Source organism: Petaurus breviceps, unplaced genomic scaffold, assembly GCF_028583685.1.
Source record: "Petaurus breviceps papuanus isolate PSGF00001 unplaced genomic scaffold, PetGlider_PUasm1.0 90822, whole genome shotgun sequence".
In the NCBI taxonomy this organism is placed as follows: Eukaryota; Metazoa; Chordata; class Mammalia; order Diprotodontia; family Petauridae; genus Petaurus; species Petaurus breviceps.
In genome coordinates, this window is record NW_027187351.1 from 2,786,096 (window position 1) to 2,804,387 (window position 18,292).

General features: G+C 36.9%; 2 long non-coding RNA genes across 2 annotated transcripts in view; one reads left to right on the forward strand and one right to left on the reverse strand.

The window, feature by feature from the left end:
- Positions 1-5,165, forward strand: part of LOC138148134 (uncharacterized) — a 411,090-nt gene extending 405,925 nt beyond the window's left edge. Inside the window, exon 5 of the long non-coding RNA XR_011164980.1 lies at positions 4,805-5,165. This is a non-coding gene — a long non-coding RNA (uncharacterized lncRNA). The remainder of the gene's footprint in view (positions 1-4,804) is intronic.
- The window catches only part of LOC138148135 (uncharacterized), a 273,099-nt gene that overhangs the window by 223,357 nt on the left and 31,450 nt on the right, over positions 1-18,292 (reverse strand). The window lies entirely within an intron of this gene.

Here is an 18,292-nt window from a genome sequence, read left to right on the forward strand (position 1 = left end):
GGGTTAACAAGCTTACTTTAATCAGTCAGACATACATCGTTTACCTTGTTCAGGGGAAAAGGTCAGCACCCCAAACTTCAAAGTATACAGGCAGAATTATCAAGACAGAAACAGATCAAGTAGACAGATTTCCAAACTGTCCAACCATTACATCCATACCCAGTCAACATCTGGGTTTCCACATCTGGGTTTTTCAAAGCCGGGGGGGCCCTGGACAACGGCTTCCCAGAATACAGATCAAATCACAGAACACTTCTCAAAGTGAGCCCCCAAAAACAAAGCCTCACATCAGGGCTTATATAGCCTTCTCCTGGCTCAGAGAATGTAACAACCTTATTGACCCACTGGCCAATCAAAAAGTATTTACTGAAAAACAAGCCTCCCACCCCATGTTTCAGGTGCACTTTAGCCTAGGAGCAGGGAAGATCTTCCAAATCTACATTCCCATTACAGATGGTACCTCAGAGTTGTTTTAAATTGCATTTCTCTAATCAATAGTGATATAGTGCATTTTTTTCAAATGACAATAGATAGTTTTGATTTTTTTTCCTGAAGACTGCCTTATCCTTTGATCATTTATCAATTGGGCAATAGCTTTTATTTTTACAAATTTGACTTATTTTGACTTATATATGATAAATGAGGCCTTTATCAGAGAAATTTGCCCTTATTTTTTTTTTTTACATTCCTTCATTGTCTACGGTAACTTTTTTTGTAATATAGTTTCTCTACTTATCTATTTTATCATCTATTTTTGCTTTTGCTTCATCTGAGATCATGATTGTTAGCCCTCTCTTTTTTACTTCAGTTGAGGCATAATAGATTCTGCTCCAGTCCTTTATTTCAACTCATCTTTGTCATTCTATTTCAAGTGTGTCTCTTGTAAACAATATATTGTTGTTCTAATTTCTCTAATTTTCCCCTCCCTCTAATTTCTAATCCATTCTGCTATCCACTTCCTTTTTATGGGTGAGTTCATCCCATTCATATTCAGTTATGATTACTAACTATATATTTCCCGCCACTCTGTTTTCTTCTGTTTATCCTTCTTTCTTTTTATCCTGTCCCTCCTCAAAATTCTATTTTGCTTCTGACCACTGCCCTCCATTTTATCATCCCCGCTCACATCTCCTATCCCCTTCCCTTCCGATTTCACTATTAGATAAGACAGATTCCTATACTTGAGTGGTAGACATTTCCTGAGGCTTTATCTCTGTGCCTTCTTTTCTCTCTAGATTCTTTCCCTTGCTGATCTCAATGGTTCCATGTGGATTCAATTATAATTTTTATGCAGACAACACCCAGAACACTCTCTGTCTCTGTTTCTCTATTTCTTTCTGTCTGTCTGTCTCCCTTCCTTGCTTCTTCCCTCTCTTTTTCTCTTTCCCTCTCCCTTTTTCTCTCTCCCTCTCTCTTTCTCTATCTCTCTGTCTGTCTCTGTTTATGTCTGTCTATGTCTGTCTGTCCCTGTATCTCCGTCTCTTTCTCTTTCCCTCCCTCTCCCTTTCTCTCTCCCTCTTATCTCTGTATCTTTTTCTCTCCCTCTTCCTTTCTTTCTGTCTCTCTGTCTCTTTCTCTCTTTCTCTCTCCCTCCCTCCCTCTCTGTCTCTCTCTCTTTCTCTGTCTCTGTCATCTTCCTTTCTCTCTCCCCCTTTCTGTCTGTCTCTGTTTCTATCTCCTTCTCTCTGTGTCTGTCTCTTTCTCTCTATCTCTTATCCATTTGTCTGTCTATCTATCTATCTATCTATCTGCCTTTCTATCATCTATACTTAGGAATTGTCTGGGATGAGAATATGAGTGGCCACTACATTTCCAGTGTCTAAGTGAGTTGAAGAGATCCTGTCTTAAAAAAAGTATTCTTTTCTTAAAATATTAACTTGACAAGCATTAACTTATATGAACATTTCCATATATAATAAGGAAAATAAAAGGTATTACATATAAAATTGTGACTGTCAAATATATGCACTTTTATTTTAATTATATATTAAATTTAACATGGTATGCCATCATTGCCCTGCTTATGTGTATACCCATCTGAATATCCTTCTGCTAACTTATTTGTATTTTTAAAAGTTTCAATACTCTTTTCTTTTCTTTTTTGCATCACTATCACTATCCACTCAATCATTAAAAATAAAATCCCTCCTTTGTAATAACTATCTAGTCAAACAAAACAAATCCATACAGTGTTTATGTCTGAGAATATATGTCTGCACTTATTTTCCAACACCTTTCTGCCAAGGGATAGAAAGTATAAGCTACATGATCAGTCTTCCCATTGTAATATGTCATTGCACTGATCACAGTTCTTAAGTCTTTCAAATTTGCTTTTGCTGACAATATTATAATCATTGCATTCAGTGTTTTCCCGGTTCTTCTCACTTCTGTACCAGTTCATAAAAGTCTTCCCAGATTATTTTTATGTGTTCCTGTAATGTAATACCAAGCAAAGGCAACTTCCCAGGTTCAAAATACCAGCATAGATGCTCTCTATTTTATTCAGTAACAAACCCAGAACAGAGAAAATCGAAACATGACATCATTCCAAATACAGCATTTACTAAGTGTGATTAAATAATCTCCAAGGCCTACCCCACCCCAGGACTTTCCAATCATTCAATCAATTACAAAGTCTCGGTTCCAAATACTTCTCCACCCCTAGGCTATACCTTAATTAAGTCCACCACAAAGCCCCTCTTCTCAAATGGAGATTAGTTTCCAAACATAAGTAAAATACATTCATTTGCTCAACCATAGAACACAAAAAGGTCAAAAGTTCCCCACCCCTGGATCACAATTGAATCTACCCCAGAGTTACATCAAGTTTAAACACAGCACTTAATACCCAAATGGAGGTCTTTTCTTCATCTTGACACGAGGCAAGTTCTCAGCAATCTTAGTTCCTGGAGAGACAAGGCTTAGCAAGGCCATAAGATACATTGCCAGTCCCTTCATGAATTTATCCTCTGTCTGTAGAACAGTCCTAGAACCCCTGAACACATTAGCAAAGCCCTCTCCCAGGATTTCTGTAAACATACAACAAGAAAATCCTTCTTCAGGGCTTCTGAACCAACAGAAAGGCTCCCAGACCCCTGCAACAACAGCACTGTCCTTCACCAGTGGACAGTATTCATTCTGTCTGCCGGACAGTCTCCAGACCCCTGCAACAACAGTACTGTCCCTCACCAGTGGACAGTATTCACTCTCAGTACTGTCCCTCACCAGTGGACAGTATTCACTCTCTGTCTGCAGGACAGTCTCAGGCCTTCTTAACCAAATGCCAGGTTCCAGGACTTCTTCAACAGGACAGTCTTTCACCAGTGGACAAATCTGGCAAAATAACATCAAAACAGACAGACAAAGTACCAGCAAAACAGCCATGTCTCCTCAGTCCTTGGCAGCTCAGGGGGCAGGTCTCAAAAGTCCAGGGCAATTCAAAGCGGCCACCAGCAATCTCTTAGTCTCTCCCTCTCCACGAGGTGCTGCTGCTAAAAAGAACTTCCGCCTCTCTCCTGTGTCTCTCCAAATCTACGTCACCAGCTCCTCCCAGTCAGGACTTTCTTTTCACATCAAAAGTCCATCCCACAGGTGGGATTAACAAGCTCTGGGTTTTAATACAATCAATTTGAAAACCAAGCCCAATACAGGGGAATCTCCACATTCCATTACTATCACAGTTCCTTTCATTACTTCTTATATGTCAATAATGTTATTAGATTCCTATGCCATGATTTGTTCAGCTATACCCAAAATTAATGCCTCTTCACTTTACTTCTATTTCTTTGTTGTTAGTCATTTCAGTAATGCCTGACTGTTTGTAACCCCATTTGGGGTTTTCTTGGTAAAGATGTGAGAGTGGTTTACCATTTCCTTTTCCAGCTCATTTTACAGATGAGAAACTGAGGCAAACAGGGTTAAGTGACTTGCCCAGGGTCACACAGAGAGTAAGACCAGATTTGTTATCAAGAAGATGAGTCTTGGGGTGGCTAGGTGGTGCAATGAGTAAAGTGTCCGCCTGGAGTCAGGAGGACCTGAGTTCTGTTCTGGCCTCAGACACTTAACACCCACACAAAAAACTAGCTGTGTAACCTTGGGCAAGTTACTTAACCCCAATTGCCCTCCAAAAGGCAAAAAAAAAAAAAAAGTCTTCCTGACTTCAGGAACAGCTCTCTATCCACTGTTCCATTTAGCTGCACCATAGTTCCTTGATACAACAAAAAGTGCCATTATAAATATTGTACACCTTTGTTTTACCTCTGTCTTTGATCTCTTTGGGATAAATATTTTGTATTTATATTGGGGAATCAAAGGGTATATGTGTTTAATTTAGTCACTCTGTAATACAAAGTTCCAAATTGCTTTCTAGAGGGTTAGTTCAATCAATAACATATAGAGAGGCTGTCTTCTTAGAATGCCACCACCAATTTTTTTTTCTACGATCATTGCCATTCTGATGTGTATGAGGTAGAACTACAGAGTTGTTTAAATTTGCATTTCTCTTATTAGTAGTAATTAGGAGCATTTTAGGGTATGATTGTTGAAAGCTTGCATTTCTTTTTCTGAGAACTTTCTGTATATAATCTTTGACCATTTATCTATTGATGAATGACTCATTTTTGCACATATGGATCAATTCCTATATATCTTGGATATCTTATTCTTATTTAAGAAATTTGCTATGAAGAGTTCCCTCCAGTTCATGGTTTCCCTTCTGAATCTAATAACACTGATGTTATTTGTGCAAAAACATTTTTATATAATCAAAATTATCACATTTTAATCATTTCTATTCTTTTTTTAGTCAAGAACTCTCCCCCTCTCCAGAGTGGTGAGTGTTATCTCCTTACCTTCTATACATTGTTGGTGACATCACCTTTTAGCCAGTTAGAACTTATTGTAACATATTGTGTTTGATGATGTTAGTCTAAATTTAATTTCTCCCAGATTGTTTTGCATTTTTCCAGCAGTTTTTGATGAGTAGTGACTCTTTATATCTTGTACTTCATAACTCCCACATTGAATTCTCCCTTCTAGTAACCAGTAGTTGGTATCATTGGGTTTACTGAACCCTCTGCTACTCTGTTTGTATCCCTAATCTGTTCCATTGATAAACTTTTCTACTTTTTTTAATCCACTAGAAAATGGTTTTAATGATTGCTGCTTTGTAGTGTAGTTTAAGATATGGCACTGTTAGGTTCCCTTCCTTTCTGCTTTTTCTCCCTCTTTATTTCCCTTGAGATCTTCATCTTTTGTTTCTCCAGATGAATTTTGTTATTATTTTGTGTTTTTTCTATAAAGTAATCTTTTGGATATGAACAGGCAGTTTTCAAAGGAAGAAACTCCAGCTATCAATAGCCAGGTGAAAATATACTATAAATCACTAATTTTTAGAAAAATGCAAATGAAAGCAACTATGAGGTTCTGCCTCACACCTTGGCACAGATGATTAAAAAAAAAGAAAAATGACAAATATTAGAGGGCCTACTAATGCATTATTGGTGGAATTGTTAATTGATAAAGCCATTCTGAAAAGCAATTTGGAACTATGCCCTTAAAAGTTACTATGCTGTTTATACTTTTTAACCTAGCAATAGTAGCACTAGGTCTATATCCTCAAAGAAATTCAGTTTTCAAGGGACCCACAAGTACAAAAAATACTTATAGCAGCTCTTTTTATGATAGCAAATAATTAGAAAGTAAGAGAATGTCCATCATAAATATAAATCCTATATAATATATTTATATATTCATATATTTACATATTATTCACACAATCAATAATCATTTTAATAAGGGATCAACGAGAAAGTTTTTATTTTCTATGGCTATTTTGTGTTTAAAATGTTAACCCATTATGTTGCATTTTGTTGGTAACGAATAGGAAGGTTGATGCTTTCTGTGTGTTTATTTTATATTGTGATACATTGTTGAAGTTATTATTCAAATTATTTTAGTTGAATCTTTAGGCTATTCTAAATTATATGCAATATTTTATTTTATTCTTTTCTATGTTTATTTTCATAATTTCTTTTTCTTGCTTCATTGCTAGGGATTTCCAATTTATTCTAGAATCTTTTCATATATTTATCATTCATCTATTCTAGAATATGAATCATTTCTAGATTTATATCAAATAAAAGTGCTAGAAAGGACTCTAGCAATTCTCCATTGCACACGATGACAACTTTAGGTTTTAGATAAATTCCACTTACCATATTAAGAAAAAGTCTTTGCTACTATGCTTTTTATTGCATTTTCAAATGTTTTTCTGCAACCATTGCTATAATAATGCGATTTTATTTTTGTTATTGTTATGATCTATTATGCTTTTACTATGTTTATATAGTGTATTATGTTTATTGAACCAACTCTACATTTCTGGTATAAATCCAACCTAATTATATTGTATATTTTTATAATGTGTTGCTATATGCTCTCTGTTAGTATTTTATTCAATATTTTTTATTGATACTCATTTGAGATGTTGATCTATAGTTTTCTTTCTTTGTGGTTTAGGTATCAGGACCATATCTATTTCATAGAAGGTATTCAATAGATAAATGAAGTTATGCATCATTTTTTATTTTTTGTTCTTTGATCCACATATACTTTAGGACTACATTATTCAGTCTCCAACTAAGTTTCTTTACATGATCTTTATTAGTTATAATTTTATTATATATTTGTCTTAAGGATAAGTGTAATATCTCTATTTTCTACATTTGTTCATGAATTTTAATACCCCTTAGTACTGGGCCAATTTTTAAAAAGGTAACAAGTGCACCAAAATCTTATATACTCCTTCTGGTTCTCACATAGTAACTGCAAGAGATATATCTAAGTTTTAAAACAATTCTATTTGTATTCTTATAGCATTTCTTATTTATGTCTTTTTTAGATTGGACTACATCTGAGTAGGGTACATTAAGTTTCCAACTCTTATACTTTTACTATTTATTTTCCCCCATAATTAAATTAGCTTTCCCTTAAGTACTAAGACAGTACACTGTTTGGTGCTCATATATTTTGTTATTATTATTGCATTACCTATGGTTTCTCTGAACATTATTCAGTTTCTCTTCTAATCTTTTTGAATGCTGTCTTTTTATTATAGTTTTGTGTGAGATCAGCACCACACATCTTGGAAATGTCCAAGGCCAGATTTGAACTTAAGAGTTAATTACCAAGCAAGTTTTTCCCTTCATAACTTCTTAATAGTGAATGATATGGGATAAGATAGCTTTCTTTCATTTATGGTTTTTTTTTGCAGCAAAAAAATAATGATTAGGGTACTTCACTAAGCATGCTAGGGTTTAAAACAAATTGTAAAGCAAGGGTCTTGTCCTCCAATAGTTAGAGTAGAATTCTAGTAGAATATGATTAACAAAGCAGAATAGCATAAAGGAAGAATCATGAAATCATTAGCATTCTAAATATTCATGATAATTTCTACCCTACCACCTTTAGCCCAGGTAAATTCCACTTGTGTGGGTACACAAAGACTCATATGAATGGAGCCAGTTATGGTTTCCCATGGTTCTCTGCATTTTCTCCTTATCTCTACCTCTTAGAATTCCTAGTTCCCTGAAAAGTTCAACTCCAGAGGCATCTCCAACTTAAGATTCCCTGATTTTCTTTCCTGATTCCCTCAGCTGCTAATATATACCCATTACCCACTAAAATAATTCTATTTAGTTTGTATAAATCTTGTACTTAATGTTTTTTTTTCCATTGCTCTAATCATAAGAAGTATTTCTCAGACCAATGAACTGGAGTACTATGTACATGTTTCCTGTCTTAAGGGACCTCTTGTTATTCTGGATCTATATAAGAAATGAGATAGAGTTTGTGATTCTTAGGAGAACCAGACCTCTAATAAGAAAATTTAGGGCCCCTCTTCTCACACACTTTGTCTTTTTATGAAGGGAAATTGTTTAAGGCTTAGGTTTTGGCTCATATATCCACAAAGGACAGAATATAAAGGTACTCAGTATACATTGGGAATTAGGGTGAGGTGGGCACTTATTTTCCAATATTTTTATTTTCTATTTTCTAAAAGAAATGCTATATACAAAGTACTCATATATAAACATTGGCAAAAAGGCTCAAAACAGGATTCATATTCTCTTGGCTAATTGAGACTTAAAATTCATCAGAACTTAAAGCAGTTTGTAGACTTATGAAGAGTCATTACTATATTTCACTTAAACTCTACACTGTCCTCTCAAAGGCCATGTCTTATATACAACTGACCAGAGATTATTCTATTTCTCTTATTAGTGGTAATTTTCTCTAATACAGAAACTTCTGCTTCCACTCAGCTCCAATCAAGGGAACCAGGACCTTTCAGATTAATAGGATCATCTCTAAGCCTGGACATATCCATTTTGAGATTGTGGGTGAGTTACTTATATTCAAGAAAGAAGCACAAAACATGAGTCAACTAGTGATCTAATATCTAACCTCAGGCTCCCCTAGGTAACATAATGTACTTTAGTACCCATGTGCTCACAGCCACATGTTGACCAGAGTTGGGAAATTGGAGTGATGCTCTTCCTTCATCCCTCATTGAAATTCCAGTGTTATGAGGGGGTGGAGTCAAGATGGTAGAGTAGAAGCAGGACCTCCCCACTGCTCCAGCTTCCACCTTCCCCAATCCATGTAAAAAGGGGACTCTAAACAAACTTTGGAGCTGCAGAACCCACAAAATGACACAGAGAAGCTAACCTCCTGCTGACGACAGCCTGGCAGGCTGGCAGGAATCGGCCAGTGCAGTGCTCTGGGAGCCAAGCCCAGCCCCACACCAAGGCTTTAGCCCCAGGGTGGGCCTGACTAGCCACTGGCTGGAGGGACTCCAGATCAGCAGCAGCTGTGGCCCTTTCCAGATTTATCAACACATAGATGCGAAGGACAAAGTGAGAGGTCAGTGCAGTCTGGACTTTGGGACCCAGTAAGTGGAAGTGCGTGGCTTCCCCCCCCCGGGGAGAGAAGCCTCTGAGATGCCTGCACAGCCAGCCAGCTCCACATGGCAGCTTCAGTTCCTGGCCTGCAGAGTGTAGGGGGACCAAGCACCAGTCTGAGGGGTAATCGCTCTTGCTTTAAACTGCTTGAATCTGGATTGCAGTCTAGGGTAGAGGTCCTGGGGTGTGTGTCCATCTTGCCAGAGCATGTGAAGACCTGAGAGAGAGCACCCATCTAATACCTCCAACAGCTGAGATAACCCCAGCATTTGGGATGAAAGCTCACCTGTCTGGTGGCAGAGGCCTACTGTGGCAAAAAGCCCAGAGGTCAAGTGACTGAGGGGCGACATGACCAGGCAAAGGAAACAAAGCAGAAAGAAGATTCAACATTAGACTCCTATTTGGGGAACAAAAAGGAGCAAAGCATGGAACAGGAAGAAGACAGTGAAGTCATAACTCCTGCACCAAAAGCTTCAAAGGAAAATATGAGCTGGTTACAGGGCATAGAGGACCTTAAGAAGCAGATAAGAGAAGTGGAGGAAAAATTGGGAAGATAAACGAGAATGATGCAATAAAATTATGAAATGAGAGTCAACAGCCTAACTGAGGAAAATCCCACCTTAAAAAATAGACTAACTCAAATGGCAAAAGAGGCTAAAAAGGGCAATGAGGAGAAGAATTCCTTAAAAAGCTGAATTTGCCAGATGGAAAAAGAATCTCAAAAGCTCAATGGGGATAATCATTGCTTCAGAATTAGATTGGAGCAAATGGAAGCTAATGACTTTATGAGAAATCAAGATGCTGTTAAACAGATCCAAGCAAATGAAAGAATAGAAGGCAATGTGAAATATCTCATGGGAAAAACCACTGACCTGGAAAATAGATCCAGGAGAGATAATTTAAAAATTATTGGACTACCTGAAAGCCATGATCAAAGAAAGAACCTAAAAATCATCCTCCAGGAAGTTCTCAAAGAAAACTGCCCTGACATTTTAGAACCACAGGGCAAAATAGAGTTTGAAAGAATCCACCGATCACCTCCTGAAAAAGACCCCAAAAAGAAAACTCCTAGGTATATTATAGCCAGGTTCCAGAATTCTCAGATTAAGGAGAGAATATTACAAGCAGCCAGGAAGAAACAATTTGAATATTGTAGAAACTCAATCAGGATAACCCAGGATCTGGCAGCTTCTACAAAGAGGGATCGAAGGGCTTGGAATATGATATTCCAGAGATCAAAGGAGCTAGGATTAAAACCAAGAGTCACCTACCCAGCAAAACTGAGTATCATATTTCAGGGGGAAATATGGTCATTCAGTGAAATAGAGGACTTTCAAAAATTCTTGCTGAAAAAAACAGAGTTGAATAGAAAATTTGACATTCAGATACAAGAAGCAAGAGAAGCATGAGAAGGTAAACAGGGAAAAGAAATCATAAGGAACATATCAAAGTTGGACTATTAACATTCCTATATGGAAAAATAATAATTGAAACTTATGAAATTTTTCTCAGTCATTGAAGGGAATATATATATATATATATATACATACACACACACGAGGGTATATGGGCATATGAATACATATGTGAATGTGTGTATATGTGTTTAGAGGTATACATAGATACAGGGCACAGGACCAATTTAAGAGGAAGGGATGATACTTAAGAGGTGAAATTAAGAATTAAGAGGTGAGAGAGGAATATAATGAGAGGAGATGGGGAGAGACAGAATGGGGTAAATGATCTCATATAGAAGAGGCAAGAGAAAATGGTTACAATGGAGGGGAAGAATAGGAAGGCAAAAGGAAATAGTCAACCTTATTCCCATTGAATTTGGCTTGAGGAGGGAGTGAAATACACACTAAATAGTGTATCTCACCCTCCAGGAGAGTAGTGGAGGAAGGAGATGAGAGGGGGGATGATAGAAGGGAGGGTAGGCTGGGGGAGGGAAGTTGGAATTGCCCACTTTTGAAAAGGGACAGGATCAAGGTAGAGAATAGAATAAGTGGGAGGTGGGATAGGAGGGAGGGAAATATAGTCAGTCTTTTACAATATATCTACTATGTTATTGTTTTGCATTAGCCACACATGTACAACCTATACTGAACTGCTTATCTTCCTAGTAAGGGTGAGTGACAAGGGAGGAAGGGAATGAATCTGGAATTCAAAGTTTTAAAATCAAATACTCATATATATACATATATATATATATATACTATTATTAAACTATTTTACATGTAATTGGGAAATAAGATATACAGGCACTGGGGCATATAGATCCACTGGATAAGTCGAAAGGGGTATGGGAGAAAATATGGGAGAGAGCAGATTGGAGGAGGAGATATCCTGTGGGACTGCTATTTTGAGGAGGTGGGTAGGGAGAACACAGGGAGAAAATTTGTAACTCAAAATCTGACTGAAATGATTTAAATCAGAATTTAATAAAGCATTTGGAAAAAAAAAAAGAAATTCCAGAGTTATATAAAGTCACCTGGAAGGTAAAAGGAAGAGAAGGCTAGTAGGATCAGTCCCCTTTATGTAGGTCCACTGAATCACAAGATTTTCCTACTCAGTGATTCATGTATTGCTTCATTATCCCCAAATAGTCTAAGCACTGACCTAACAAACATCAAGTCAAGAACAAACAGGTCGGCCTATCTGAGGGAGAGACAAGAGACAGTACGTACCAGACAAGTTGAACAACTATCGTTGCCTTGACTATCATCTCCCTTTATAGTCTAATGGAGATAGCTCAGATGTCTGAACCCAAGAGCCTCTGGAATAGCAATGACCCCAGACTGGTACCCTCAAACATGGTAACAGGAAGCAATGTTTATGGAGACGCTCCCTGATAACTGTTCCTGCAAGTCGCATCAATCAAAGACCCAGAAAAGAAAGTTCTTTTCTTTTCATCAAAGTCTTTGGTACTGTCATGGCATCAGGAAATGATATGATTTTATTAGTGGAAATGGCATTGAAGAAGAATTAACATCTCCTTTTCATTTTCACCCTAAGGACAATGAGACCTTTCATTTGACTTTCAACTGAAGCTGTCTATTTGTGTTTTTTCTCCCATTAGAGTGAGTTCCTTGAGAGTACAGACCATCATGATTTTCTGTATTCCCAGATAGCAAGTTCTTAATAAACACTTTCTCCATTCCTATGCACATACATATATGTACACATGTGTATTTACACACATGTGCATATAAGAATATGCATACCCACAAATATATACTTGTAGATATACCCTTCCATATGATACTACTGTGATAAACACCATTTAAGACTATCGGCCAATTTTACCCAAGGGAACAAAGTTCTAAGATTACAGATACATACCTTCACATTAAGGCATGAAAAGAAAGGGAAGGGAATAAGCATTTATATAGCTTCTACTAATATTATCCCATTTGATAGTCACAAGAACCCTTCAAGGTAGGTGCTGCTATTCTTTCTATTTTACAGGTAGGATACTGGGGCAAACAGAAGTTAAGTGACTTGTTCAAGGTCACACAGCTACTTACATGGTCACATAGCTACTTAAATGTCTGAGGTCAAATTTGAACTCAGGACTTCCTGACTCCAGGCCCAGCACTTTATCCACTGCATCACCTAACTGCCTATAAGCCAAATGGCAGCCTGAAGTCTGATGGACTAGAGAAAATCACCTTGAATCTCCACCTCTTCCAACTCAGGAAGCTCGGAAAAGCTCTAGTTCTTCCAGACTATCTTGTAGGTTTGTTTATTTCTCCAAGTCCCTTTTCTTTAATCTGTACCCAACTATATCAATAAAAGAAACAAAACAAAACTATTTGCCTCTATAAAAAAAAGTCTTAGAATTCTATTGTTCAACTTGATGCTAAAGTTAATGCTTTTCCCCACTGAGAAAGATTTTTATTTCATTCCTCTCCTCCCCCTCTGTCTCCCCTGCTTTAAAGGAAGGGGTAGGATTTCTACAAAATTTGGATTCTGCCCTTTCTAATTACAAATCACCACCTGTGGTAAAATTATTGAAAAACAGATGAGCTTTTCATTCCAGCAATAGCCTTAGAACAAGCAGCAGTTCCAACTGCCAGTGTGATGTATAGACACCACGGAGGGCAGATGAGGGATTAATTAGGTCTGTCCTTGCACATTGCCAGGGGAGCACTTCTGTAGAGGTGATCGAAAACTAGAAAGAGTGGCATTAGTCTTCATTGTTGGTTAAAGGCAACAAAAACAAAGATGCGATTGAGTTGACAGAGCTCCAAGGTATGTGGCTGAGTCATTTGGAGGTGTCAAAACGATCAAACCATAATTAATTAGCTAAAGTGCTATATTTAATTCCTCAACTTTAATGAAGAATTCTGCAGCCGAGAACAAATAGAAGGCCATCAGTTTCTGAGATGGGAGCTGGGGGCAGGAGGCTAAAGTTTCGCTTGGCTGAAATAATCAACCCCCCTATCCTTAATCTTATTGTCATTTCCCTCTGTTATAGGAAAGGAGGAGGGGGAGGCATACTCTGCATTTCTATGAGGGTGGCAATTACAGGCTGCAAACCCTGATAGAGAAATTCACCCTTAGAAAGGGCCACCTGATATATTTTTATAGAGGATCAGAAGGTTATCAAATGGGATCTTTTGGCATCTCCTTTGGCAGAGGGTCATAACCTGGAATCTACAGACTCCCAAGTGATGTACGGATAGATTTCAGAGAATGCATGAACTTGGATGGAAAAAAAAAATCATATATCTTTATTTTTAACAACCTTTATTTTCCTTTGCAATCCTATGTATTTTATTTTATGTGTTTAAAAATAGTATTCTGAGGGGCAGCCAGGTGGTACAATGAGTAAGAGCACCGGGACCCCAGAGTCGGGAGACCTGGGATCAGTTCCAGCCTCAGATACTTAACACCCACTGGCTGTGTAACCTCGAGCAAGTTACTTAACCCCAATTGCTTAAAAAAAAAATAGTATTCTGATAAGGGGGACATAGGCTATATCAGACTGCTATAAGGGTCCATGAAAGACATGAAAAAGGTTAGGAGCTCTTACTATAGGGACTAGCTATAGATGTGCACATTGAAGATATCTCAAAAGTCTAAGCTTTATCAGCTGAAAATTTCCCTAAGTTTTTAGGACTCCTTCTGCATACACTGTTAAAACTGCCCTAAGACTTTTGGGACATTCTCAAATAGCTAATAGTAATTCCAATTATCTTAAATTTGAGTTCAGAACTTCAAGAACATGGCACTGAGATTCTAAATAAACTATTATAATTATAATCAACAAGAGCAAACCTATGAGTCTCTACTCTTAGCAGGGCACTGCTAGGGATGCTTGCCCACCCCCAACAAGATCCATATATGCAAATGAAACTCCCTCCTGGTGCATCTCTTCATGTTCCTTTCCTCTATTTTTGGTTGTCTTATATGCTTGCCCATGTTATCATCATCTAGTTAGATGCAGATGTGGCAGGAATGCTATACAGCTAATTCTACTTTTAGAGACTTGGACTGGACCAGGTACAATGCCATTTGGACACTGGGTGGTGCTGACGATGACTTCTCTATTTGTTTTGGTTTGGGGAGGGTTTTGTTGTTGTTTTTGGTTTTTGTTTTGTTTTGGTTTTGCTTTTAGGAGGGGGGAAGGCAGGGCAATTGGGGTTAAGGGACTTGCCCAAGGTCACACAGCTAGTGTTAAGTGTCTGGGGATGGATTTGAACTCAGGTCCTCCTGACTCCAGGGCTGGTGGTCTATTCACTGTGCCACCTAGCTGCCCCTCTGTTTGTTAATGAGAGTCTAAAATGCAGCCAGATGCAACAGTCTTATTTAATGGTTTGCCTATGGACTATCTACATTCTATTGGAATGTGAGTACCTAAAGATCAGGTAGATTAGGTCTTTGTGTGTTTTTATGTCCTCAGAGCCTTGCCCATTGTAGGCAATTACAAAATGCTTGTTAATATGAACTAGATTTCAATGAGCAGCTTTTAATATTATTAGAATTGATTATTATTTCTTTTAGTCACATTGGAAATACAATATAATTTGAATGTGGAGATCCAGCTTTGCATCCAGGAAGATATGGACATAGATCCTGCATCTGATACATACTTGAGCAAGTCACAAACCTTTCAGTCTTCTAGGCAGCTCTGCAAGATTGTAGAAGTTGCAGAAAAAAAGTAACAGCCTCCTTTGGTGGAAGGGGTTTCCTTACTTAAGAGTTCTTTATACCAATGAAATCACAGATCCATTCCCTATCTCCCTTAATTATATTAAATGAGAGAGAGACAGAGAGGGAGGGAGGGGGATAGAGACAGAGAAATAGAGAGGGGGAAGACAGAGACAAACAGAGAGAGAGAGAGAGAGAGAGAGACACGGGGGAGAGAGAGGGGGAGACAGAGAGAGATTTCAGTTAGGCAGGAAAGCAAACAAGCAGATAGGCAAGTGGATAGATAAATGGATGGCTTGATAAAGGTAAGTAGATGGACGATAGGTAAATATTTAAAATATCTGTGATATTTTCTTAGCAGTGCTTTGTTCATTTTGAAGCTTGATTTGCATTCTCACTGCTTAATTTCTCACAACTTAAAAAATTATTACCACATTTTTATCCTTTCTTTACACATAAGAGAGCTGGGGAAGAAAGAAAAGAGGAAAAATCAGTGTGGATGCCCAGTGCTATGGAACTTATGGTCTCCTGACACTGACAAAAACCTTTGTGAGGGGAAAGCTATAACTGGAAATGACTATGATGTCTTTACCAACTCAGAATTGCTTTTTTTCCTTGAATATTTCTTATTGATTTGGCTCAGTATTTCACATAATCACTAATAATTTAAAGTCACTTTGAAAACTATTTATTCATATCATTTGATCACTTCTCTATTAGGGAATGGCATGCTTACATTAAAATCCAATATATCTTGGCTATCAGACCTATATAAGAAATGTGTTGCAAACATTGTTGATCTCCCCACAAATGATAAGTTCCCCTCCTCATTTTAGTTGCCTTGATTTGGTTCATATAAATCCTATTTTCATATTATGCAATGGAACTTTTCCGTTTTATCCTTTGTAAATTCCTCTCTCTTAGTTGGTTAGGAATTTTCCTGCTCGCCATAGTTGTCAAAGTTATCTTCTTCCACTTTCCTCAGTTTCTTTAAAAGATTTGACTTTTTTTATATTTAGATCTTATGACCTTTCTGTGGCTTATGTTATAAAACGCTGCTGAGAAATGTTGCATTCATTCATTTATTTAACCAAAACAGTTTCTGCTCTTTTTTCAATATTCTCAAATAGAAATTCCTTCCAGAAATATTATATTATTGAGTTTAATCAACATTAATCAATTGAGTGTAATCATTTCTGATTCCTGCTTAAGTAGTCTGTTACACTGACCTGCTCTTTAAAAAATAATAATCACCCATTCCAAGTAGATTCTGTGATTGCTGCTTTTTAATGTAGCTTGTTATCTGAAAGTGCCCTTTGATTTCAGTCTGACTTTTCCCTCATTATTTCTATTATGATTATAGAACTTTAGTTCTTCCAAATGAAATTACTTGATTTTTTTTGTCTGTGCAGTAACATTGTGGTAGTTTGATTGGTAAAACACTAATTTGTAAATAAATTTATATGGTATCTTTTTATTATTATTAGGGGCAGTTTGATGTCACAATGGACAGAGTACCAGGTCTAGAGTCAGGAACACTCATCTTCCTGAGTTTCAATCTGGCTTCAGATTCTTCCAAGCTGTGTGACCCTGTCCAAGTCATTTAACTATTTGCCTCAGTTTCCTCATCATTTACACTCCAACATTTTCTCCAAGCAAACCCCAAATGAGATCACAAAGAATTGAACACAACTTGAAACAACATAGCAACAAAAATTTTATTATGATGGCTGTACTTCCTAATCATGACTGGTGTCTATCCCTTTAATTATTTATCTTCCTTTATTTTTGTACATGCAGTTGCATTTGTTCAAATTCTATATGCCATATATAAATTGACTCTCAGAAATATATCATATATAAATTTATGAATTATATCACAATATTGCTATTATATATGTTATATTTACATATGCATTTCTATGTATACCTGTGTATATATAATCTAGGCATGTTCATGAATAGAAATATGGGTTATAGCACATGCATGACATATATTTATATCTAGATATATCTTTTGTGTATGTATGTGTGTAGCATATAACAGGCAGCATGAGGTAGTGAATAGAGAGCTATTCGCACAACCAGGAAAACCTGGGTTCACTTCCTGTCACTAACACATACTTGCTCTGTAACTCTGGGCAACTCACTTAACCACTCAATGGTCAAGGCTACTAAGATTGTAGGAGAGCCCATCCTGCAAAAGTAGAAGTGATTCCTTATCTGACAGCTCCTTATAACAATGAAATCACAAGTTCATTGTTTATGCCTATGTATCATACATATAAATATAAAATCAAAATATATCTCTAATGCTAACTTTAAAAGCTTTTTCCACAGAGATGATGGCTACTATTACTAAATCTCTGAGAGGGAAGGGAATCCTGAGGTCTAGAATTTTTTTAAGCCAATAGAAAGTCTGTTAACTGTGAATTCTGGAGAGGGAATGGGTAAGGTAACAAAATAAATGACTTAAGATAACATTTCCTGAGAAACTGAATTGATTTTCAAAGAAGAAGAACCTGGAGATACATTTCTTTGGAGAACTGAGTTTAAACTCTTATCTCACAGTCACATTATGAGGAAAACTTAGAGATCTTTGCTACTATCCTGAGAATTTAATATAGGACTATTTCCATAATTTAAAAGACTTTTTAATTAGTGGTCAGAGGTGATTCTGCCTGTGATCTTTTCTCACAAATGATATATAATAAAAATTTATTTATGTCTTACTTTTATTGTTTGGTAAGATATTAATAAAGGTATAGCTAGTAAATTTATCATTTATATTAGCCCAAAAGATTAGTGGGTTGTGCTTCTATGGAGAGATGTAAAAAAAACTTACTGGAAAAGAGATTTCTCTAGTTTAAACAAAGTGGGGTACAATCAAAGAACTATGCATGAAAAATATATTGTAATTTTAGAAATTTATCAGGAAATATAAGGACATATTTTTTTATTGCTTTTGAACCTGGGATGAAAATATTAATAATGTAATGAGTCAAGTAGCGGGTAAAAATAAGTGAAGTTTGTTTTAGCTGTTGCCTTGTATAAAGTATCATGCAGCCTACATGATCCCCATGTAGGTTACCTAAGAGGGGTGATTGCTTTTACTTGTGTTTTTGAGGGGGGAAGGCAAGGCAATTGGGATTAAGTGATTTGTCCAAGGTCAC